Source organism: Triturus cristatus, chromosome 10 (assembly GCF_964204655.1).
Source record: "Triturus cristatus chromosome 10, aTriCri1.1, whole genome shotgun sequence".
NCBI classification, from domain to species: Eukaryota; Metazoa; Chordata; class Amphibia; order Caudata; family Salamandridae; genus Triturus; species Triturus cristatus.
The window spans coordinates 882,209,590-882,234,910 of record NC_140593.1 but is presented as its reverse complement, the minus strand read 5'-3'; the positions used below and the strand labels follow the sequence as shown (position 1 = coordinate 882,234,910).

Genomic DNA, 25,321 nt, shown 5'->3' with positions numbered 1-25,321 from the left:
AGATAACCCGAAGGCGGGCCGGGAACTGCAGCTGGTATTGAAGGCCCAGGGAGCGTAACTTCTGTTTCACCTCCGTATAGGATCTTCGCAGTTCCTGGACTTCACGAGTGTAGTCCGGGAAGACCATGATCGTATGATTTTGGTATTTGAGGGTGTCCGAGCGCCGGGCCTCGCGAAGAATGGCATCTCTGTCCCGGAAATTGAGGATCTTGAGGATGAAGGGCCGGGGGGGGCCCCGGGGGGCCTTGGGGCCAGGGAGCAGTGGGCCCTCACCACCACGATCGAGGCAGACAGGCTGTCCACCGGCATCCAGGATCGGGACCATCGTTCCATAAAGTCGTCTGCACGGCCCGATTCGACCCCCTCCGGGAATCCCACCAGGTGCCGGGCGCGGTTTTCTGCATCTTCGACCCGGCGGTGTAGTTCCTTGGAGTGGGTGGTCAGTTCTCGGACTTGGTCTTGCAGGTGACAGATATCATCCTCCGCGGTGGATATTCTGGATTCGGCCTCCGAGATGCGGGCGGTAGCGTTCCGCAAGTCTTGCCGGAGGAGAGCGACATCTACCTTGACTTCTCCCACCATGCCCTCCAGGGAGGCGCGGGACGAATTTATGGCCTGCAGGATGGCCGCAAGGTCGGTAGCGGTGGCCGGGGCCGGCTCGCCGGTAGGGCCGGACCCCCTCTCGGAGGTTGTGAATTGGTCCATCTTGGTTTGGGTAGCCACGGGCGTCTGTTTGGCTGTCTTGTCTTTACCCATGGTGAGGACACCCTGGGCGCGGAGGTCGGTGGGGCTGGACAACGGGTGGGGAACGCACCTCTAGGACGTCCACGGGTGCCGACGAGGCGAAGTGAGGGCAGAAGGAGGCACAGTCAGGGCACCCCGATTAGGGAGAAGGCCAGGCCCCTCCAGACCCACAGCGCGATCCTCGGCGTACCGACTCCCTCGCAGGCGACAGGCCTCCAAGGCCCCGACGAATGCGCGTCTGCACGCCAATGATCCCTCGCCAGGCCGGTCGGCGTCCAACTTCAAAGGGGGCGGCAACACAATTCGGACCTCTTCCCCAGGGGTACCGATCACTGCGTCCCCAGCAAGGCCAACTTCGGAGCTCTGGGGGGGAGGGGGGGGGAGGCTACACACCCCCCCGACCGCCGGTCCGCGGCCCGAACCCCGAAGGGGACCCCACGTCACCGGATCACCCAGGCAGCCTCAGCCAGACGGGTCCAGCGCCAGCACCACAGGAGGAGGAGGGGGGGGCCCGGTCCCCGGCCGCCGACACCCGGCCCGATGGGGGGGGTCTCCCCACCGCACCCGGCCCCCACAGCAGCCCCGACAGGCTCCAGCGATGTCTCCCCCGCAGCCACACTCACCGCCTGCTCCACCGCATCGTCTCTCCTCTGGGGGTCAGCCTCACGCGTCCTGGGCCCCCACGGGACGCCACCAGACCGGAGCCCCGCCTCTCCGCCCACGTCAGGGCCCGCGGCAGCCGTGTGCCCGTCTTCTCCCTGCCGCCGGCAGGATCGGGCCTACGCCCCTCGTGGGCGCCGCGGGCTCAATTAGGAGTCTGCCCGCGCCGCAGCTCCACTCCCGCTGCTTTCCGCCGCCGATCTGGCTCCGGGGCTTCTATTCCGGCCCCGCGGGGACAACGGCCCTCCAGGTCCGGGCCCGGGACAGCAGGACAGCTCCGCAAGCCGTAGCGCCCGGATCGGGCCGGCCAGTGCGGTGCAGGTCGGATCCAGAAGGACTAGAGGGGTCCGACGCTGGGAGCCTCACTGAAAGGCGCCCATGCCGGTCAGGCGCCACCTAGCGCTCCCTTAGTTACAGCTTACCCATGTGGATACACTATTATCTAGTTTCAGTGACCACTCAATACTTTTCACTCACCTGACCCTGGAGTTTGAGAAAGCAAGGCCAAGATTACAAATAGAAAGGGCAATTTTGGCTAGAAAGAATGGCTATCAACTAAAGTGGAGCGAAATTGACAAGATGAAACTGATCATGCAAATTCTACTTAATATTATGGGTAATGTCTTAAATTGCCTAGAACTGGAGGGTTCTTCTGCCTTATTGTTACTGCAGTTTGTAGACATGCTTAAAAAAGTGAAATCAAATTGGTGGTTTGAGCACTCATGTACAAAATCTTTAAAAGCCCTCCAAAAAGCCCCGAAAACCTTGCTCAGAAATAGTGCCCCAATTAGGTCGATATGTAGGGAGTATAAAATAGTCAGAAAGACAAAAGAATGGGTCATGAAGGAGGAGGCTTGGGCAAACCTCGAACAAGCTGCCAGTACAAGGAATAGCAAAGACGTCTGGGAGGTAATTCATGCCCCGTTATTTAAAAATCCCAAGGACCCCACGCTGGGTGCCCACGTTGGCGAAGAAGCATGGGTGGCTCATTTTGAGCACATTTTTGCTTTCAATAGGATCTCCTAGGATGACTCCTAACCTAGATAAAGTCTTGAACGAACACCTAACATTCTGATTGGGTGAAATAAGAAGAGGGTTGGCCTTTTGTGGCTCATGGAAGGCTCCAGGCCCCGATGTGGTTGGTACCCATAGACTTCTTTTTGGAGCATCAAGATCTGTGGGCCCCCTTATTAATGAATGTTTTTAATGTGATAGCCAAAAGAGGCCCTTTAACATCATAAAAGACTAGTGTAATTGTCCCCATACAGGAAAAATGCGATGAAGAGAACACGCAGAACTACAGGCCAATCTCGTTGCTGGATACTACTGCAAAGCTCATGGGTTGCTTGCTGCTACAAAGACTGGAAGAGTGGGCACAAGAAAAGAACATTTTAATCCAGACTCAGTATAGTTTTCAAAGAGGCAGGGGTACAATAGATCAGTCTTTAAATCTAACTTTGACCATAGACAAATACACTAGAGTGAAGGGTGCCAAGATCTTCATGGCTTTTATGGACCTATGAGCAGTATTTGACTGCGTGATCCACTCCAAATGATGGTCCATAATGGAGTCAGTGGGAATCGAGTCAACTATAACTAACTTTATTCGCCAACTTTATTCGCATGCTACCTCTTGTGTTGGCTATGGAAAACACGGGGAGTGTCGCCCTTTCAAGATCGCCAGGGGGTCTGGCAAGGGTGCGATTTCTGCCCCTTTTTATTACCCATTTACATAAACAGGGTCGAGACAGCCCTTTTGGGTTCAACTCCAGATGTCCCCAATGGTTGACACCCTTTCTGTTCCAATATTGACCTATGCTGATGACACACAATTAATTGCCAGAACGAGGGTGGCCCTCCAACGTCTAATAACGGCATATGCGTCATTTATGGCGTCGCTGGAATTGAGGGTGAATGAAGCCAAATCTTTCATCCTAATAGCAGGTGCCGGTACCCGTGATAGAGTACCAAATTTTCATAGCGGCTCAAGTAAACTAGAGGTGGTAGATTCCTTCCCATTCTGGGGGTCTTGTTTGACAAAAAGCAAACTTGGTCACCCTTAGTGGCTGGCAGGGCCCTAGGGATGGAAAGGAGTATGGGAGGTATTATATAATTCGCAAAGAAGCTGGGCTCAAGACCTCTAGTACCAATAAAAAAGATCTATCAGGCAAAAACTATATCGGCTGCTACTTATGGGGCAGGAGTATAGGGTATGGCTTCTATAGATTCCCTTCAAATCCTTGAAGACAGATTTTTGAAGAGATTAGTTTCTTTCCACAGTTCCTGCTCAAATTATCTTTCCCACAAAGAGTTGGGATTACCTTATGTGTCAGACAGTATTAGGCTAGCACCGATTTTATTATGGTAATCCATTTGGCCAAGGAACACTGTAAACTTAACACAAACCATAATAAAACACTGCCTAAAACTGGATAATAAAAATAACATCAGATGGCTGCAGAATGTAGAGTCAACCCTGACCGCCCTTGGGTTAACTGAATTATTTAACGACCCAAGTGCATGCACGAAGTTTACGAAACAGAAACTAAAGGATGCCTTCATATCTAGGGCCACCTATGATCAGTGGGAAAGAAATCGAGCAAAACAAACAGTTTTCTCATATCAGTTGACTCCGCCCATCGCAGAGGAGGGTTACTCCTATTTAGAGAGTATTAGACTATTACAGCATAGATACATTTTATTGCGATTCCGGTTGGGCTGTCCTGCGAGAACATTTAAGCATTCCAAATTAACACCGTGCCCATGTGATGATTGATCACAGCAGTCGGATTTACATATATTCCTGTTTTGTGGGCTGTATAAGAAAGAACGAGAATGTTATCCTTCCGATTTTAAGGCGTCATGTAGCTTTATACTTTTTAAAGAACCTTCCGGACACCTTCATATGTTTCTCGATAGCTACATTTGTATGCACTTGCATAACGAAGAGGAACCTTATGGGATCTTAGCCCTTTTTAAGGGTTATTAGGTTTTAAGTAAGCTGGACCTTATCAACTGTTATACATTGCCATTACGTAGTCTATAAAATATGTTTTGGACTCAACTCCCACTCTTTTAAAGGCTTTAGCGATGTAATGTTTGTTTTGATGTCATTTTGACTTTTATATTATAAATGCTTATGAATTATTTAGGTAACTGTACTTCATATATGGGCAAAGTACGAGAGGTATTCAGGGGGTCTTTTATTACATGATTTTGGGCCTACTATGATTACTATTGTCTTCTTTGCATCTGTTCTTTTTATGATCTGTATTTTAAATAGATCGAATAAAAGAATACTGATTATGATTCTGAACGTGATAGAAATGCATTGGTTATATTACACCGCTCTCAGGAGTCCGAAATAAGGCAAATAACTTCTGTGATGGTTGAACATCTTTGACAAGTGACTTTCTCCGAGTCTTGTTTAAGGTGTTATTGCATTTTTGTGATTAGATCTGGGCTTTGCTTGGAACCATTAAAGCCAAACAAGGAGCATTCCCCAATAAGTATTTGCAACATGATTATGGCCAATTCTTCTTTTTTAAAGGTGCACACTCTTGTAATGTTGTGAAATGTAGACCTCACAGCTGACTATTAACAGATGAAGTGTAATTCAGGAAAGATATTGTCTTTCTCCCACTTTCCTTGTATTGGTGTTTGTAATTGTGCATTTCCATCTGAATGTGCCTTTTTGTGCTAGCGGTTCCATGATGCTGTCCGCAAGGTGATGACCCTGCAAGCAGTGACAAAGCACATCATCCACATCACGGAGGAGGCACTGGGTTCAAAATTCTGGGGTGATGTCAGTGTTTACCCAACTCCAGAGGCAGAATATGAGCCAAAGGTAAGTGTAACTCTGTATAATGGTGACGGTGCATGTTGTGGTAGCCTCCATAATGAAATTCAGTCAGAATTGCGTTAATTCATCCCATAATCCATGTCAAGGGACCCAGGAGCTGTCAGATGACCAGTATCTGTGCATCTCACTCAGACATGCAGCCTGAGGCTTATCCTTGTTTTTGCATGTCCTCAACATGGTGGCTCAACTGGAGATGCCACAGAGCATGGCATTTTCATTCAACTGTAATTACTTAGTGAAGTTACTCTTGTCCTTGGGTTACTAATATGCATTTAATTTGTTGGATCAACATTATACTTTATATAGAGACACATTTTTCCTTTTTGATCTTTTTTCTAGGTTTACAAATAAAACACTCCTACAAAATGCCCCTAATAATACATAATCAGGTCATATGATTTTCAAAGTTTTTTTACATCGTTAAAAGTAGAACCCATCTGGATCAATTACATTTCATTTACATCATTTTTAACTGACCTTTCGAATTATAGTCTTTTTAAAACCATTTAAGTGCACTGAACATTGGTGAGTGCACATGTATCCATAACATGAGATATATTGCAATTAGAGCGGAAAATTATGTATTTTCTCCTGTTATGCCACTGTGTGGATCTTCGTTTCCTACAAGTCTTCTAATTCTTGATCAGTCCTCATACTCAATAAAGTTGATGTGTGGCGTCTGGCTTATGAATTAAGGGCTTCAGCAAGACATAGACAAGGGCTTACTTGCATCTCCATTTCTTAAACAAAAATGAGATAAGTGGGCAATATTTAATGAAGAGAAGTAATGTCTCCTCTGTAGTGATATAATAGTAATTACGTTATGTATTTTATATGCATCATTACATATATACAACTCCTTCACATATCTGGTGACACAAACCTGCAGCTCATTATGCCTCTTAAAATTACTGTCTATCAAACTTGATGTTGAAATATTACTACCATCATGGTTAGAGCAATTACTTGTACTCATTACTAATAGCCAAGTTTGTGCATAGTTAGTGCCAACCTCCAAACTTCATACCCCTATCATGTAAATCATTTACATGTAGGAAAGATTCTTCTTTACGATTCAAAGATTTTTTTGTTGGTGCATTGGATAGACTAATATACATTTTTTGCATATACAGTCCTATTGTGGCATGGATAACATAGGAAATTTAGATGTATTACCATCATCGTAGTCTGTCCTCTTGTAGCTAATACACATCAAATGTTTATATCACCATTATTTTGGAACTCTCTCCCCCTCCACTTGCGGTCTGAGCCCAATCTGCTCCCATTCAGTAAGCTTTTAAAAACTCTGCTCTTCAACAAACCTGTATAGTTCCTAACTGTATCCCTACACGTGTGGTCTGCAGCGCTAGGATACCTAAGGGTAGCTATCGCGCTTAACAAATGGTCTTTTCATTTCAGTCATTTTTAATAAGATGTTAAACACTTGGTTATGAAGTACCATTGGTGTACTGGTACTTTGTACCTGTCTCAGATGTTTTCTTAATGGAAATTACATTCTAGAGGCAAGACTAATTGCTTATATAATTTTTTTTATACTTACAAAAATGTAGTACACCTTTTAGGAGAATACCTAGAGGTGATGGAGGAAGTAGTAAAGGTAGCATGTTTTCTATCTGTGTCACCCCATGAATGGAAATTATTATTCTGGCCCTTATCCAGCCCATCGCTTAGCTTAGGGCTAAGTGTAGACTTGTGCATGTGCATTCCATAAGTACTGATGTATGTTAGCTGCTTTAGAATTTGCCCTCTCGTGGTGTCAAAGAAATGACAGAAATGTTGGTTCCTAAAACCATACTTTTCTCTCCTACGGGGCAATGTGAATTAGTAAAACCAGTAGTTTGAAAGAAGCAAATATACAGATTTGCATGGTTGGAGATAACCAGACAGGTCCTTGCAGCTTACCTGGGAACTGAAAGCATCTTAGCCTTGTTATTAGGAAGTTACTGCCAAAGAATTTGTAATGATCTCCCCAGACACAAAATGGAGAAATATCCGCTAAGTTTATTGATAACTTCATGCAAAAGCCTCCGCCGTCGTCTCACCAGGACACGCTCCAACAGACACTTGTGCAAAGTCCCCTGCACGAGCTTGGAGAGTGGAATTACTGTAAGCATTCCACATACAGACAAAGAGCCAGCATGAAGAGACCCGTAACATATTATCTCTTTTTCTTTAAAAAAAAAAAATACAAAGAATGAAAGAAATCAAACATCAAAAGAATAGTCATAAAATAAAAACTCAACAATCTAACCAATCTTTCATAGAATATCTATATGCACTTTCACAAACAATTGACCGAAAGTTATAATAATGATTAGATGGATTGAACCATAGTACATGAAGACATATTGGAAATAACAAAAGGTAAACCGGCAAGAGGTAATCACAAATGGCAAAAATTTAGCTATAACAGAACACGTTTTATGAGTGCCATACATATGCAAGAATAAACACTACCTCAACTTCCAAGGTAAAAATTTCTGCCTAATTGATCTACGAAACCATTGTTCTCCTAGATCAGTGCAGCTTCTGGCTCCATGTCAGATGCCTGGGAAGGAACCTCATACAACCCCTTTGAGACGGAATTAAGTACTTTTACAATTTTACAAACATTCCACCGGTGTCCTCCTTCGATCCTTACATCTTCACCGCACACTTTTTCTACTCCCGCAGGATCACCACTACAAGCATCCCCATTCTTAACAAAAGAAGATTTTGTCACTAAAACTAAGTCTCCAATGCTGAATTCGAGATATTTTATGGATTTTCTTTAATCAAGACGCTCTTTCATTTTTCTCTGTTCTTCTTCTACTCTGGTGGCCAAACCCCTCTGGTCCCCTTCCTTGTGAACTTTCTTTGCACAAAATTGGCTAACCATGCTTTTTAAATAACAGATGTAAGCTGACGTCCTTTTAGGAGTTCAAAGGAGTGACCTTAGTGAGCGAATGTGGCGTTGTGCGATAGAACCACACCATAGAATTAACATCTTCTTCAATATCAAATCTATTGTTTCTTGCTTATTTTATACAACCCATCACAACCCAATTCATCCTCTCTACCAATCCATTGGTTTGTGGATGGTAAAGAGAACTCCTACGGTGTTTCACTCCAGATTCATTCAGGAAATGCTCCATAACATGATTGATAAACTGCACAACATTGTCAGAAATTATATATCCTGGAAAGTCTTCTTTCATAAAAATATCCTTAAGAAAAATCACCGCATTATCTGCCATGGCGGAGAAAAGAAACACACTTTAGACCCTTTGTTATGATGATTCATTATTACAAATGTAAACCTCTGATAGTGAGGTAAAAAATTAAAAGGACCCACCATGTCTATTCCTACTTTTTTCCATGGCTTATCAGGAAACTGAATTAGCTGTAAAGGTGGTGTAATCCCTTTGAGCCCTGTTTCTGCCCCTCTACACACCATACAATCATTAACCACCATATTGATATTCCTGTCCATAGACAGCCACCAATAATGGGCTCTGACTCTTTTCTTAGTCATGATCAATCCTAGGAGACCGTCATGAGCCCTGTTAACCGAAAAAACAAATGGATCGCTAATAAGTAATCTGGATAGTAGATCAGTAGTGACATTCTCTCTACCGGGAATGTGTCTGACTTCAAAATCGTACTGCAGCAACTTTGTAGTGAGACAAGCAATACACGAAGTAGTATATTTGATCCTGTCACCATTCAAAATAAATCCGAGTGGCTTGTAATCTATTTGGATAATAAATCTTCTGCCCCACACACAACTCCTGAATTGTCCACTAGCCCAGTAACATGCCAGTAATTCTTTTTCTATGACTGAGTAGTTCAACTCAAGAGCGTGCAACACTCTTGATGCATAGCTGATGGTGACCTCCCCTTTAGTAGTTCTCTGGGTCAACACTGCCCCCAAGCCATACTTACTAGCATCCACCTTAATGGTGTATGGTATGCTAAATTTCTGTTTTGACCCTTTCAAATGTCTTGCGGTAGTCCTCATCCCAGATAAACGGAACACTGTTTTTCAACATGTTGGTGAGCTTTTCATCTTTGTGGCGTAACCTGGTATAAACCTTGCATAAAACTCACAGTGGCCAATAAAAGAATGTTACTCCTCCTTATTCTTTGGTTTCGGAAATTCAACCACTGCCTTGATAAGACCTGGTCTAGCACAAATGCCTTTACCTGAGATGCTATACTCCAGAAACTCCATGTCCGTTTTCCAAAACTCACACTTTTCCATCTTTATCACCACCCCTTTTTCTTAAAAAAATCCTCAGGACTGCCCTCAGAATTCTGCCATGATCTTCTATATGCCTTGCAAAAACCAATATATTGTCTTGGAAAACCACAACACCAGGAATGCCCCCTAACAACTGTTGTATTATCCTCTAGAAGACCGATGCTGCCAAAGCCAGCCCAAAAGGCAATCTGCAAAATTGGTACATGCCAAAAGGTGACTTGAATGCAGTAATATGACAACGATTTTCCTCCAGTACCACTTGATGATACGCTGAGGCGAGGTCTATTTTAGAGAACCACTCTGCCTCACGCAATGCTTCCAACAAATCATTAATTTTGGGCAATGGGTGAGAGTAAACACATATTTCTTTGTTAAGGATTCTCAAATCTATGCCTAACCACATATCACCATTGCATTTTTGGGCTGCATTAGGGGCGATAACCACAAACTAGATTAAATGGGTGCAATCAGACCGCTACTCTGCAACACTCAAGTTCTTTTTTTAGATCTTCTCTAAAGCTAAGAGGAACTGATCTAACCTTGTGTTTGACCGGAAATGCTCCCTGTTTAACCTTAATCCTGTGATTGAAGCCTTGTATCTTACCCAAGCCCAGCGCAAAAAACGTAGGAAACTCACTTTCAATGGAGCTAGAGACCGAGTCTTTAATAACCAAGACTTGTCCTCTTGCACCTGGTTTGAGTACCATGCCAAACAGGCCTTGGTAGAACCAACCCAAGATGTTGAGACCTCTCACAGCCACAAAGAGCTTGCCTTTTCTGCGCCCCTTAATATTCCAATACCTCTTCAAAGAAACCCTCCAAATCAATCCTCCTGCCCTCATATGACACAAGCGTGCGATCTGGGGGAAACAACACTCTTTTCCTCATGTTTCTGCAAACAATTCATGCATGTTCATTGTTATACGTGCAACTGAATCAACCAATAAATGTAACATCTTGTCACCAACGGTATAATCCACATATGAATCGACGCACTCACTTGGGTCCCCACATACAGTTGTCTTCTGAAACCACCACATTCATGTCTTGAAAATCCCTTACAATCTGTTACTCCTTTACTTCTTCATCATCAATCACACAGTTCACTTTGGTACCTCTAGTTTGATCCCCTGACATACTTTTGCAAAATGCCTCACCTTACTGCATTTACGGCAAGACACATTTTTGTCTGGCCAGCCTCTGCCCTCTCTGTTATGTTGATAATTACCACATTTAAAACAAATGTGCAGTTGAAAAAGCTTTTGTTATAATTTTTAGTATAGATTCAAGCAGATGGGTTAAGCTATACATTAACACTTTCGTTTACTGTGAGGGTGACATTCAATTATTTCAACGACAGTTGAGCGAACTCAACACTCTTGGCTACTTTGATAGCCTCTTCTAAAGAAGGATTGCCATAGTGAGTAGTTTCTGCTGTATCTGTCTGTCTGAGCAATTGCCTATGAACTGACCAATCGATCAGTGTATTCTCTGAATTGACATTGGGAACATAACGTTCAAAGCATTGGTGCTGTAGATATACATGCTTTGCATACTCCTGCCATCTAGAGTTAGGTCCGGATGTTTGCAAGTTATATTTCTTCTAAGAAGTCTTTCCTAGTCACGAGGTAAGGTGACTCCTCCTTTCGGTGATAGTGCGCATGGGCATCAACTCTATTGTTAGATTGTTTTTTCTGCCTTTGGGTTCGGTCGTGTATTGCTGCTCCGGTTCGAAACCGTTCTTCGGGTTCCCCTCGACGCGTAATCCTCTCTACCCTAGACTGTATTGTTTCTGTACATGTTCCCGCTTCTCCGTATATATTTTCGAAAATGGAATCAACTTTTCGATCGGAAAGTTTTGTGGACGGCCTTCTGGCCTAACTGAGTCAGCTCTCCGTCGATGGATCGGACTCCGTGTAAATTCTGTTGTCGGTGCCACACGAAGTAACCGCGCACCAACTCACATAAAGTGTGCAACTTGTGCTTGTCTCCCGAGCACAAAGAAGAAACCTACAACCCTTGCAGACTGTTCAGATCAAAGAAAACTCTTCACAATAGTTGGGCTCAATGTCAAGAGATGCAGCGTCAAAGCATCGAAGATACGCCGGACATCTTCGGCCAAGATTCAGGCCAAGAAGACATTGAGGCATCAGCGGCAGAGGAGGAGGAAGCCTTCTCCGAACAAGATTCTGAATCGGAGTTCGAGATAGACCTTGATGCTGAAGAACTGCTGCAGGGACAAGGTGATGTGAGTACAGAAGACCCCTTGCACCAACAAACTCCGAAAAAACACAAGGCTTCGGCACCACCGCTGCCTCCTGGCCAAGGTCGGCACCGAGACGACGTTTCCCACGCCCCGCCTCCAGGCCTGACTCCGAAATAGCCAGTCAGGCCTTCCGGCTCAGTACCGAGTTGTCAAAAGTCCTCCTCGGAACTGAAGCCCTCCGTTTCCAATCACAACTCCGGCTCGAAACCCAAGCAACCTTCAGAGCTGAAACCTTCCATGCCAATAGGCCAACTTCCTCCGGCACCGAAGCCACTGGCACAGAAAACTTCGGCGCCAAAACAGAAAGAGACCCTTTTGGATCCGAAAGTGGACATTATTCCATTAACACCAGATCCTAAGCTAAAGATGCTATATATAAACCCAAGACTGGCCATATTCACACAAGGCCGCCTCAAAAATGCAAGCTTCAGGATGAGGACCCTAATTACATGATCCCTTTAAAGAAAAAATCTGTGGCTACAAGTCCTTTTCATTTACTGTCTCCACCGCCTCCTTCTACACCTGAGAATCCCTTGCACATTACACCTCAATTACAGTCTCGCCATGAGGATAACAATGCTGATGATGGGGGGATATATCTCCCAACGGATCCACGGACAGATTAAATAATTGATCCCCCAGGTGATAATGATCCAGACCTTCATCCACAACAACATCCTGGCCAACTCCACCAACTCTAAGGAACTTTTCAGTGTCATTCAAGAATTCACCAACCCACGCAGCGAAGCCACAAACATCACCCCATCCCAAGACCTCTGCGACAAGCTTGGAACCTATTTCCACCTCAAGATCAAAAACCTCTACGACAACTTCATCAACCATCCACCAGATGCCACAGACAGCCCCCCCGCCCCCCAGAAACACCAGCCAGCCCACCATCTCCAACTGGACACCGATCATGGTCGAAGACACCGCCTCGACCATTAAAGGCATCCACTCGGGGGCCCCCACCGAACCCTGCCCCCCTCACATCTACACAGAGCCGCGGCCGCCATCGCACCCGAACTACAACGCACCATCAACACCACCTTCAAAACAGGCACCTTCCCAGATGACCGAAAGCATGTAGAAGTCAGACCTCTGCTCAAGAAGCCCACAGCTGACCCCACCAACCTCAAGAACTATCGGCCCATCTCACTCCTCCCCTTCACAGCCAAAGTTGCAGAGAAAACAGTCAACAGGAATCTGACATGATTCATTGAAGAGAACGCAGTCTCCGTCCCGTCCCAATCCGGATTCCGAAGCAACCACAGCACAGAGACCGCCATACTTGCCGCCACAGATGATATCCGCACCCTCCTGGACCAAGGCCACTCCGCAGCCCTCATCCTAATCGACCTATCAGAGGCCTTCGACACCGTCTCCTACCGCACACTAGTCGCTAGACTACACGACGCAGGCATACAAAGAACAGCCCTGGACTGGATCCGATCATTCCTTACCGGAAGAAGCCAAAGGATCAGACTCCCACCCTTCCTCTCCAACCCCACGAAAATCACATGCGGAGTCCCACAAGGTTCATCCCTGAGCCCCACCCTCTTCAACATCTACATGGCCCCCCTCTCAGCCATCGTCCAACAACACAGCCTCAACATCGTATCCTACGCCGACGACATCCAGCTCATCCTCTCCCTCACCAAAGGCCACACCACTGCCAAACTCAACTTCCAGAAAGGAATGCAAGACGTCGCAGTCTGGATGACCAACAGCTGCCTGAAGCTCATCGCTGAGAAGGCAGAAGTCCTCGTCCTCTGTATCACCTCTTCTGCATGGGACAGCACCTGGTGGCTGACCGCCCTCCGAAGCTCACCTACCCCCTCAGACCACGCCAAGAAGCTCGGCATCATACTCGACTCATCACTCACCATGAACCGACAGGTCAACGCCGTCACCTCCAGCTGCTTCAACAACCTGGAAGACAGTCACCCACGCACTCATCACCAGCAGACTGGACTATGGAAATGCACTCTATGCCGGAATTAACAATTCCCTACTCCGCAAACTCCAGACAATACAGAACACCACCGCTAGACTCTTCCTCGGCATCCCCCGACATGAACACATCAGTCAACAACTACGAAGTTTCCACTGACTCCCCGTGGAGAAAAGAGTCACTTTCAAAATCCTCACTCAAGCCTACAAATGCCTACACAACAACGGACCCAAATACCTCAACAACAGAATCAACTTCCACGTACCCAAAAGAAACCTCCGATCTTCCAATCTCGCACTGGCCGAAACCCCGCGCATCCACAGAGGCAGAGCAGGCGGAAGATCCTTCTCTCACATTGCAGCCAAGAACATCAGACGCACCCCCTCCCTGAACACCTTCAGGAAGACCCTCAAGACCTTTCTCTTCGGCTAAACAGATCTGCGAACCCCCCCTCAGTGCCTTGAGACCCTCACGGGTGAGTAGCGCGCTTACAATTCCCTGATTGATTGATTGATTGATTGATTGATTGACCTTTACCCAGCCAAACCATCTCCTCCAGATGACAATGCATCCCATCAAGAACTCATTGCCAAGGCTGCACAATATCATCGTGGCTCTGCATAAAGAATCACTAGATGAAGATTTTTTGTTGGAAACTTTAACATCCACACACAGGTCATCACAAACACTTTCCATGCTTAACGGCGACACGCTGATAAGTTTTTTAAAGACCCAGTCAGAGGACGCATCTTAACTCCTAGGGTAGACAACAAATATAAGGCCTCCCCTACAGACCCTATATTCATCAAGGGCCAGTTGCCGTTAGATTCCCTAGTAGTGTCTAATGCTTGTAAGCGGGCGACTTCTCAGACATCAGGAGATGCTCTTCTGGCAGATAAAGAGTCCAAGTTAATTGACGCTTCTAGCAAGCGCATAGCTGCTCAAGCTGCAAATCAATGGCGCATTGCGAATACGCAGGGTCTTTTAGCCAGATATGACTGAGAACACTGGGATGAGATGGAGCAATTGCTTCAATATCTCCCAGATGAGCGTAAGGCTAAGGCACAGGACTTAGTAAATGAAGGTAAACTCATTTCTAATTCCTCTGTACGATGTGCTCTGGATGCTGCAGACACTGCAGCTAGAGAGGTGAATACCAGCATCCTGCTGAGGAGACACGCTTGGTTAAGGATTTCAGGGTTTAAGCCAGAAAACCAACAATCAATCCTTAACACACCTTTCGATAAAGAATATCTGTTTGGTCCTAAAGTAGATCAAGCGTTAGAGAATATAAAAAAGGACACTGAGATGGGCAAATCTATGGGAGCGCTCCAGTCTGCATCCAACAGAGGCTCCTTTCGTCGCTCCTTTTACAGAGGAGGGTCCAAAACCCTGTCCCCAGATCAAAATACCTCAACTTATAAAGGTAACAACAAGTCCTTTACCTCCAGAGGATTTTTTCGAGGAGGTTATAGCGGCACCAACTTCAAGGGTAGAGGTAAGGGCAACACACCCTGTAACTCCCCTTCCCCCAACAAACAGTGCATTGCTTTTGCTTTCCCCCGATTACACCACACCTGTCGGGGGAAGACTTCAACAATTTCTCCCCATTTGGATGTCTATAACAACAGACAAATGGGTGATTGGAATTATCCAACATGGTTATTGCCTGCAGCTTACCAGCAATCCCCCAAACATTCCACCTCGATCTCACTATTTGTGTCCAGAACACATACACTTGCTAGAACAAGAGGTCCAGTCTCTCTTACTAAAAGGGGCAATAGAGCCAGTTCCAATACAGTACCAGGGCTTGGGGGTTTACGCTCTGCATTTTTTCATTTACAAAAAGGACGGTTCCCTAAGACCTATTCTGGATCTAAGAGAGTTCAACAGTTATATACTGTCAGAACACTTTCACATGATGACTCTTCAGCAGGTACTCCCACTTTTACAAAGAGCAGATTTTATGTCTACTCTAGATTTAAAAGATGCATATTTTCATGTTCCAATTCATTCGGCTAATCGCAAATACCTAATATTTGTGATAGCTGTCAAGTATTACCAGTTCAAGGTGCTTCCCTTCGGAGTCACTACAGTGCCCAGAGTTTTTACCAACTGTCTGGTGGTAGTCGCAGCTCATCTCAGAAGACAGCAGATTCACGTCTTCCCCTATCTACACGACTGGCTTATCAAAGCCAGCACTCACCAGAACTCTCTACAGCAGACGCAGATCACAATAGATCTACTTCATCAACTGGGCTTCACCATCAATGCACAAAAATCTCACCTGTACCCGTCCCACATGCAGTCTTATCTAGGAGCCAGTCTAGACACAGTCAAAGCTCTAGCCTTTCCCAATATAGCCAGAATACACAATATTCAGGCTATATTTCTACAGTTTCAACCCAACCAAGTTTTACCAGCCAGGGTGTTCATGCAACTGCTAGGAATGATGGCATCTTGCATCGCAATTGTACCCCATGCAAGGCTTCACATGCGCCCCCTACAAGAGTGCTTAGCACTTCAGTGAAATTAATCAAAGGGTCTATTAACTGATCTAGTGTTGGTAGACGGCCGTACCCATCGCTCTCTGCAGTGGTGGACCCACAAAACTTATCAGCAGGCCTGCCTTTAACCAACCCTATTCCACAGATTGTGCTCACAGCAGACGCATCTCAACAGGTTGGGGAGCTCATCTCAAAGATTACACAATACAAGGCCTGTGGAGCAACAAGTACAAGGCTCTCCACAAAAACTATCTAGAACTTTTATCAGTTTTTCTAGCACTCAAAGCTTTTCAAACTCACCTCATAGCCAAAACTGTCCTAGTCTGAACAGACAACAGTACAGCAATGTATTATGTGAAGAAGCAGGCTGGGACACACTCTCTCCAACTGTCAACACTCGCTCAAGCCATTTGGAATTGGGTAATCTATCACAAGAATTATCTTCTGGCAGAACATCTCCAAGGAGTAAACAATCACATTGCCGATCTCCTCAGCAGAAGAAGGCAGCAAATTCACGAGTGGGAACTTCATCCCCAAGTTCTCCTTCCGTACTGTCAACAATGGGGATTTCCACAAATAGACCTGTTCGCCACAGCTGATAATGCAAAATGCCCAAACTTCGACTCCAGGTTCCCACACCCACTCTCAAAGGGCAATGCCCTATGGATGAACTGGTCATGGATATTTGCCTGCGCTTTTCTGCCTCTCCCGCTCATTCCATGTGTGGTTCGGAAACTCAGGCAAACATCACTCACACTGATTCTAGTACCTCCCACATGGGCCCGTCAACCATGATACACCACTCTGTTGGAGCTGTCAATTGCTCCACATCAAACACTGCATTTTACCTCCTGTCTCCTTACACAGAACCATAGAGAAGTCAGACATCCAAATCCCAAAGAACTGAATTTAGCGATCTGCCTCCTGAAGTCATAGAGTTTGGTTATTTAAATTTACCACCAGACTATATGAATAGTCTAAAAGAAGCAAGAAGACCTACCACCGGAGCTTGCTATGCAGCAAAATGGAAAAGATTTGTTGTATACTGCAACAACAAAATCAATCCTTTAGATGCTTCCATTCAAAACATTATCTGTTACCTGTTACATTTATAGCGAACAGGACTTGCTTATACGTCTATTCGTTTGCACCTTGCAGCAGTAGCTGCATACTTACAAAATAGACAACATCTGTCACTATTCAGAGTTCCAGTAAGGACATAATGCTACTCAAAATAAGGTCAACCAGGTAATACGGGTGCTGCCGTATTATAATCACACAGAATATGACTAAGCAGGATTATGGCATGCTAACAATGGCATGTGAGAGCAGCAGTCTTGGTTCTGTAACCCTTAGCTCAGTTCAGTTGTGTTCTACTACTAAAAAGTACTCTCAGGGCTTCTAGGTGTAAAGTACAAAAAGCCATTAATTTTAGCAGTAGAAGCACAGTCAGTGTTCAAGTTCATTTGGGTGGTTTACCTGAATCATCAGGTGCTTGGAACTCTTGAGCGAGAGCCCCAGAATTACAGCAGTGCAAGTGGTTCGACTTGAGGATCGCAACAATGGCTGGTGGCTTGTCTCCTTTTCCCAGTGTCAGTGAAGAAATGTGGTTTCTCCAGCAAAGCAGCAGCAGAGGGCCAGGTGGTCGCACTGCCAAAACAACAACCCCCAAGCACCACACCCCCACCACCGCTGGTGCTAACGGGTCCTCCAACTCAGGTATTAGTTCCTTGCCGAATCAGTAGAAGTCAACCGGCCCCTGCTAGCAGGTTGCAACATAGCAGTAGCAGAGATGGTCATGCTCTCATGCTGTCAGCTGTGCATGTACATGAAGTTTAGTCAGGGAACATACTGGGAGGTCGGGAGAGCCACTCTGAGCTCTAATCTGCGCGAGTTACATTCCCTTACTTTAGTCTAATCTTCTGAGCTGTCCCATTATCTGGGCACAGCGGTTCAGCTTCTTCTCTTCACCAAGTTGTCTCCCTGGAGGTTCAGGCACTCCTCTCAATCTCTCATCAGACAGACACTCAACAGATCTACAGCTCTTCCAGCAAGATAGTGCAGACTTCAGGCGACGTCCCCTCATCTGTGGATGATTGGCTGTCGAGGACACCTACCCTGGATCTCAGCAGCTCCTTTAGTACTCTATGGAGCATTTTCTCTCTTGGTCACGAATAAACAAACTGGAACTAAGTGGCATCGTTTGGGTCTCACTTTTATAGTCATTTTCCAGGCAGTAAATGTTGATTCCACTGACCCGGTTCTGGCACCAGTTTAAAGCTATTTCCTTTCAAAAGTATATTGTATTTTATTGTATTGTAAGTGCATTTGTATAGTGCTTACTCCCCCTGACGAGGCATTGAAGCGCTTTTTTTGGCGAGTAGCACGCTACTCCGGGACCCATAGAGGATTAGTGTTGAATTAGTATAGTGAAACATGCAAGTACATTTTAAGTGGTAGATAGGTTAGCCAGTTATTTGGATTCGGAAGGATAGCAGAAGGATACAAGAGGAAAAAAGGTTTGTATTTATATAGCGCTTGTTACCCCTGATGGGGTGTTGAAGCAGACTACTCCGGAAACCTATAAAGGATTAGGGGTGAATTAGTATGGTGAAATATGAAAGTAATTTGAGTGGTGGATATTAGTCAGTTATTTGAAGTGAGAAGAATAGCAGAGGGATAGAAGGGGAAGAAAGGTTTGCATTCATATAGCACCTTTTACCCCTGATGGGTGTTGAAGCGCTTTTCTGGCGAGTAGCACGCTACTCTGGAACCCATAAGGATTATTGTTGAATTAGTATGGTGAAACATGAAATTAATTTGAGTGGTGGATATGTTAGTCAGTTATTTGGATTGGGAGGGTTAGAAAAGGTAAAAAGGTTTGCGTTTATATAGCACTTGTAACCCTGATGGGGTGTTGAAACGCTTTATTGGCGAGTAGCATGCTACTCTGGAACCCATAAAGGATTAGTGGTGAGTTAGTATAGTGGATCATGGAATTTGAGAAGTGAACATGTTAGTCTGTTATTTTAATTGAAAAGTATAGTAGAGGGATAGACTAGTGAAGGATTTTTTTAAAAATGTGTTTCTTTTTTTAGGTCATAGCAGTAGGAGGAGGCTTTTGGATGAGTAAAAAGGGTTTTTGGAGGGAAAGAATCAGAGGGAAGAGTTTAGAGAGGTTTGTTTTGGGGGATCAGTATAGTAAAAGAGGTGTTAGATGATGCAAGGAGAGGTAGAGTAGGAGAGAGTATAGAAAGGGTTATTTTGGGGATCATAGTAGTGGTATGGGATTTGGGATAAATGAGAGAGTGGATGTAGAGGGTATATTGATAGTGAATCGGGGTGAGAGATAGGGTAGTGCATTGGACATAGTAGTAGAAAGTAGTTTGAGATGAGTCAGAAAGTTGGGCTAGAAGATATATTGAGAGAAGTATAGGCTGAGAAATAAGGTAGTACATTGGAAATGCCAAATTAGAAGAAAGTGATCAATATATAGATCCATAAGTACATTGAAAGTATATAGATGCATAAAGAAGGTAAGTATATGTAGATTAAAGATATTGATAGAGGTACAGGATGAGAAATAGGGTTGTGCATTGGATATGCTTTTTCAGGAGAAAAGTAACAGACACACAGATCCAAGTACATGGAGGTACAGAGATGCACAATGGAAGCAAGTACATGTAGAACAAAGATGATTTTTTTTTAACAACATAATTATTCTACATGTTTATACAAAGCAATACACAAAGATAGGTACATATCTATAGTGAAAATAAATGGTGGGTGGGTATTACTGAATGGGAACATGGGCAGCATTTCTGGCCCTGATCCCGACCAGTCACGAACAGGCTCAAACAGGCAACTGCCCTTGTCCTCTCTGCCCTTTACAGGCTCTAATAGGCAACTGCCCTTGTCCTCTCTGCCCTTTACAGGCTCAAACAGGTAACTGCCCTTGTCCTCTCTGCCCTTTACAGGCTCAAACAGTCAACTGCCCTTGTCCTCTCTGCCCTTTACAGGCTCAAACAGGCAACTATCCTTGTCCTCTCTGCCCTTAGCCTCCACGCCTGGGCTGAGACGCCCTAACCCTGGCCTTTTATAGCCCCAGTAATCAGGTGACCTCTTCAGCCAATGGAACCCTAGTCCTAACACTATCCAATCACAACACTACCCCTAAAATCTGGAACCAGTAGGAGACCAGGACCCTACAGCCAATCTTAGCCCTAGCCCAGGCAAGCTATCAGTTTAAAAAACCTTGATCTCTACGTCCAATAGAGGCCCTAGCCCTACCAGTAGTCCCCACCCAAGTCCAAGCAACCAATGGCACAGGAAGCCCTAGTCCCTACTTCCAATGGAAAGCCTAACCGTACTCTTAGTCCCACACCTAGTCCAGCAACTAATCACACCAGAAGCCCTAATCGCTACTTCCAATTAAAGGCCTAACACTAGCCCTAGTCCCACCCTAGTCCCTACAACCAATAACACAGGAAGCCCTCGTTCCTACTTCCAGTAGAAATCCTAACCCTAGCCCCAACCCTACATTGATTGAATCACAGACCCAGAAACCAATCAGAACCCTCAAATACCCAACCAATGAGGACACTAACCCAATAGAAACACCAGATACAACCACAATCAGTGTACAAATGTACCAAACAATAGCAGACTATATAAGGTCCCAGCTACGTTAGACAAGGTTTACTGGCCAGGGAGTTGGAAGCTGCTGCCCTATTCAGAAATCTTCTAGGAGACAGACATGCTCAATCCACACTTTGGACTTCTACAGGTAAGAGCCTAACACACTTGTCCTTTAACAATACTGCTTGAATAAAACGTTACTCCATCTCCTGGCCAAAAAACCGAAGTCCACTGTCCCTATTAACAGCACACTGTTGTCTCCGAGTACCCTCTGATGTAGAATATCCCAGTTGCTGGGGGGGTGGGGGGGAGTGGAGGCTGGTTTCACTGACTTGTTTTTTTTTTTTTTTTTTTTAAACCGTTTATTACAAGACTCAAAAATATACAATTATGGGCCTACAACCTTCCGGCCGGCCGCTAGCAATGAAAGGAGCATACGATATACATTTATAAAACACATGGTGCTGCGGCTGAGCATGCACAGGAGTTAACATCGTTGCGAGCCACACTATCCAGACCCCACTATACGGTTCCATTTTAAACTTAAAGAACAACAAATACAAACAAACCCACAAGGCAATCCTCAATCGGAAATAGCAACACGTGCTCCCCTAGAGGGGGGATCCTAGCCATCCATAGGAATCTCAAGAGGGGGGAGAGATCAGAACTGGGGCTGGGTAAACCCAATGCCCAGGTACCGGGGGGATGAGTTGGCTAAGGGGACAGGGCCGGCGACGGATCAGGCAATAACGGTGGAGCACAGATTCCCCCGCGGTAGGCGTTCCAGGGGCCCCATACTTTCACCCATGTCCCAGGCTTACCTCTCGCCACATACACCACCTTTTCCCGAAACATGCACCAATCCATATGTTCCTTCCAGGCCGAGACAGTCGGGGGCCTCTGGGATCCCCACAATTGGGCAATATCACGCTTGGCAACCATATACCCCAGAGTCACCCACCACGTCTGCGGCACCGAGTAATCGGTAGGCTCCCACACATTCAACAGGCATCTCCTCGCTTCGGGCAACAGCGCCACATGCGTAACCACTCGCAGCACCTCATGCACACCACGCCAGAACCCCTCCACCTCCGGGCACTCCCACAAGATATGCAGAAAAGTCCCCAACGCACCACACCCACGCTTACACAAACCGTCCTCAGCATAGCCCATACGCTGGAGCTTTGGCCTCGTCATGTAGACCCTGTGGAGTATCTTGAGCTGGACGAAACGAAGGCGAGCCGGTATGGCCACCTCTTTCGGGGATGCCACCGCGGAGATCCAGTCCTCGTCGTCCAGCTCCAGCCCATCGGCTACCCAAGCCTCACGAAGGGCAGTCAACAAGTCTGAGCGGTCGTTGATCAGTTTTTTGTAGATCAGTGAAATCGTGCTGTCAGGGACGTGTCCGTCCAGCACTCTATCCTCCAGGGGGGAACACTCCGGGATGGAGGCAACGTCCGGAAAGACGGAGCCCAGCGCATGACGGACCTGCAAATACCGAAAGTACTCGCTGCCCTGCAACTGAAATTCCGTCTGCAGCATCTCGAACGTTTTAAATCCTCCCCTCGTCCAGAGATCCCCCACTTTGCTAATGCCTATTATGTCCCACTTCTCAAAGCCCTTCGAGGTCCACAAGGAGCCCAACCGCTCAGACGCGTATAGTGGTGACGCCCGGGTCAAACGGTCCTTCCACCCCATAGCTGCATTGGCCGCGTGCCACACTCGCACCATGACACGCGTGGGGCCCGTTAGGCGAGCGTCGGGCGCGCTAGAGTAGAGCGCTCGATTATGGTCACCACCTGGAAGTAGCATCCTATCCATTTCAAACGCCGGGTTTAAGGCGGGCCCATATAGGCCCTGATTAATCGCAGCTAGCTGGGAGGCCCAATAGTACCGTTTAATATCCGGGAGGGCAATCCCCCCGTCATACCATGGGAGCGTCAGCTTCGCCAGGGCAATACGTGGCCTCCCGTCCCAGAACAGGCGGCGCTGCAAACTCTCCACTTCGCGGAAGTAGCGCGCTGGGACGAGGTCCATAGTGTTCTGCAACGCGTACAGGAAACGCAGCAGCGACATCATTTTAAACAATACCGCCCGGCCGAGCGGCGAAAGCGGCAAACGCTGCCAGCGCGCGACATCCTCTTTCAGACGCTGGAGGGGGGGAAGCAAGTTCCGATCATACCGAGCCTCCGGGTCCAGAGTAATGAAGACACCCAGGTACCTAAATCCCTGCGGGGCGACCTGGATCGGACAGCCCCGCGGGAGGATAGGAGCCTCCCCGGAGAGAACATACACACACGATTTAGCCCAGTTGATGACCAGACCGGAGTTACGACCGAATGAATGCAAAACATCAACCAGTACTATGAGTGATTTACGTGGGGAAGCTAGGTACAAGAGGATGTCATCAGCGTATAGGGATACGTGGTCCTCATACTCAGGGGTCCAGCGGAGACCACGGATGGAAGGCTCCCACCGCAGCCACTCCGCCAGGGGCTCCAAGGCAAGTGCAAAGAGGAGCGGCGATAAGGGGCAGCCCTGCCGTGTGCCCCGGCCCAGCTCAAACGGAGCCGATACTCTTCCGTTCACCACCACCTGCGCCAATGGGCCCGAATACAGCAATTTGACCCAACTGATGAACCCTGGGCCAAATCCAAACTTCGCAAGCATCGCCCAGATATATGGCCATTCAAGCGTGTCAAACGCCATGGTGGCGTCTAAGGACGCCAAAATGGCCGGCTCCCGTATGAACGGGACACGTGCGAGCACACCGTGCAAACGCCGCAGATTAAGGGCTGTGTTGCGATGGGGAATAAAGCCGGACTGGTCCTGATGAACCAAATCGCCCACCACGCCGACCAGCCGATTGGCCAGTACCTTGGCGAGAATCTTGGGCTCCGCATTCAGTAGCGAAATGGGCCGATAGGATGTAACCCGGTCCCGAGGTCTCCCCTCCTTGTGGATGACCACGATTGTAGCCAGACGCTGGTCCAGCGGGAGGGAGCCCACCGAGTGTGCCGCCAGGAACATAGCCCGGAGGTGGGGTGCCAGCGTATCCGGTCGCAACTTGTACAACTCGATAGGGAGACCATTCGGACCCATGGCCTTGCCGGAAGCGACCGAGCGTATGGCGAGGGCGATTTCGTCGGAGGTGGGAGCGGCGTCCAGCGACACCCTGTCATCCCCGGAAAGGGACGGCAGCGCGATATCACTGCGCAGGGCACGGGAATCCTCTTCCGAGCAAGGAGACACCGGGAAATACACCCCACGGAAATAATCCGCGAAACAGGAGACGATTTCTTCTGGCTCAGTTACACACACACCATCCGTTTTCTCAATCAGCGGGACCACACGATTAGCTCTCTCTTTTTTGTCCAACCACGCTATAAGTTTACCAGCCTTATCACCCACATCATACAGTCGCCCCTGTTGCTCTCTACTGAGGCCCCTGGCCGCCTCCGTGACGAGGGCCCTATAGGCCGCTTGCTTGAGTTGGAGGACATGTAATGCGGCATCCGTCACCCCACCTTCTAGATTACCCTCCAACTCGGCTATTTCAGCCTCCATCCGGGTCACCTCCTCCTGCTCGCGCCTCCGGGCGTGGGAAATAAGGGATAGGGCCTCCCCTCGGAGTACTGTCTTGAAGGCCTCCCACAGAGGTACAGCCGAAGGCACGGACCCCACATTCTCATCAAAATATCGCTGAAGGGATTTAATCAATTCAGCACGAATGGTGGGGTCGCGCAGGTACCAAGGATTGATTGGGACCACCCTACCCTCACCCCTCGGAAAGACATCAAAGTGCAGTAGGAGCGGGGAGTGGTCCGAAATACCCCGTGGCAAATGGCGCACCTCTCCCACCCTCCCAACATAGGCCGCCGGGACAAGGACATAGTCTAGTCGTGAGAGACTACCATGGGCTCCCGAGTGGAAAGTGTACTGCAGCTGCGTGGGGTGTTTTAAACGCCAGCAGTCCACTAATCCAAATGTATCCAAGAGGCCGGGTAGCCACGCCTGTGCCCGGGGGAGGTCCCTAGGGGGGTGACGATCCACAATCCCAGATACCACCGCATTGAAATCCCCCCCCACAACTAAAAGCCCCCCCGGAAGGCCAAGGAGAAGGCGCCCCAGGTCTGCAAAGGTGGTCGACTGCAGCCCTGGAGGGATGTATACTGACACAAAGACAACCACTTTGCCCTCCAGTCTTCCCACCAAGACCGTGTAACGTCCCCTGTCATCGTGGAGCACCTCATCAATCTCCAACGGGAGCGAGTTCTTCACCATGATGCCCACACCCCTTGAGCCAGACGTGAAGCCCGAGTGAGCCACTAGGCGATAGCCACGCCGATTCATGGCGCAGAAGGAGTTGCCAATGAGGTGTGTCTCCTGCAGAAAGACTACAGCGGGCGAGATTCGCTTCAAAAAC

General features: G+C 47.1%; 1 pseudogene across 1 annotated transcript in view; it reads left to right on the top strand.

The window, feature by feature from the left end:
* The window catches only part of LOC146796156 (cyclic nucleotide-binding domain-containing protein 2-like), a 462,048-nt pseudogene that overhangs the window by 20,191 nt on the left and 416,536 nt on the right, over positions 1-25,321 (top strand). The window contains exon 2 of the transcript XR_014969544.1: positions 5,108-5,251. The product of XR_014969544.1 is annotated as a cyclic nucleotide-binding domain-containing protein 2-like (transcript). The remainder of the gene's footprint in view (positions 1-5,107; positions 5,252-25,321) is intronic.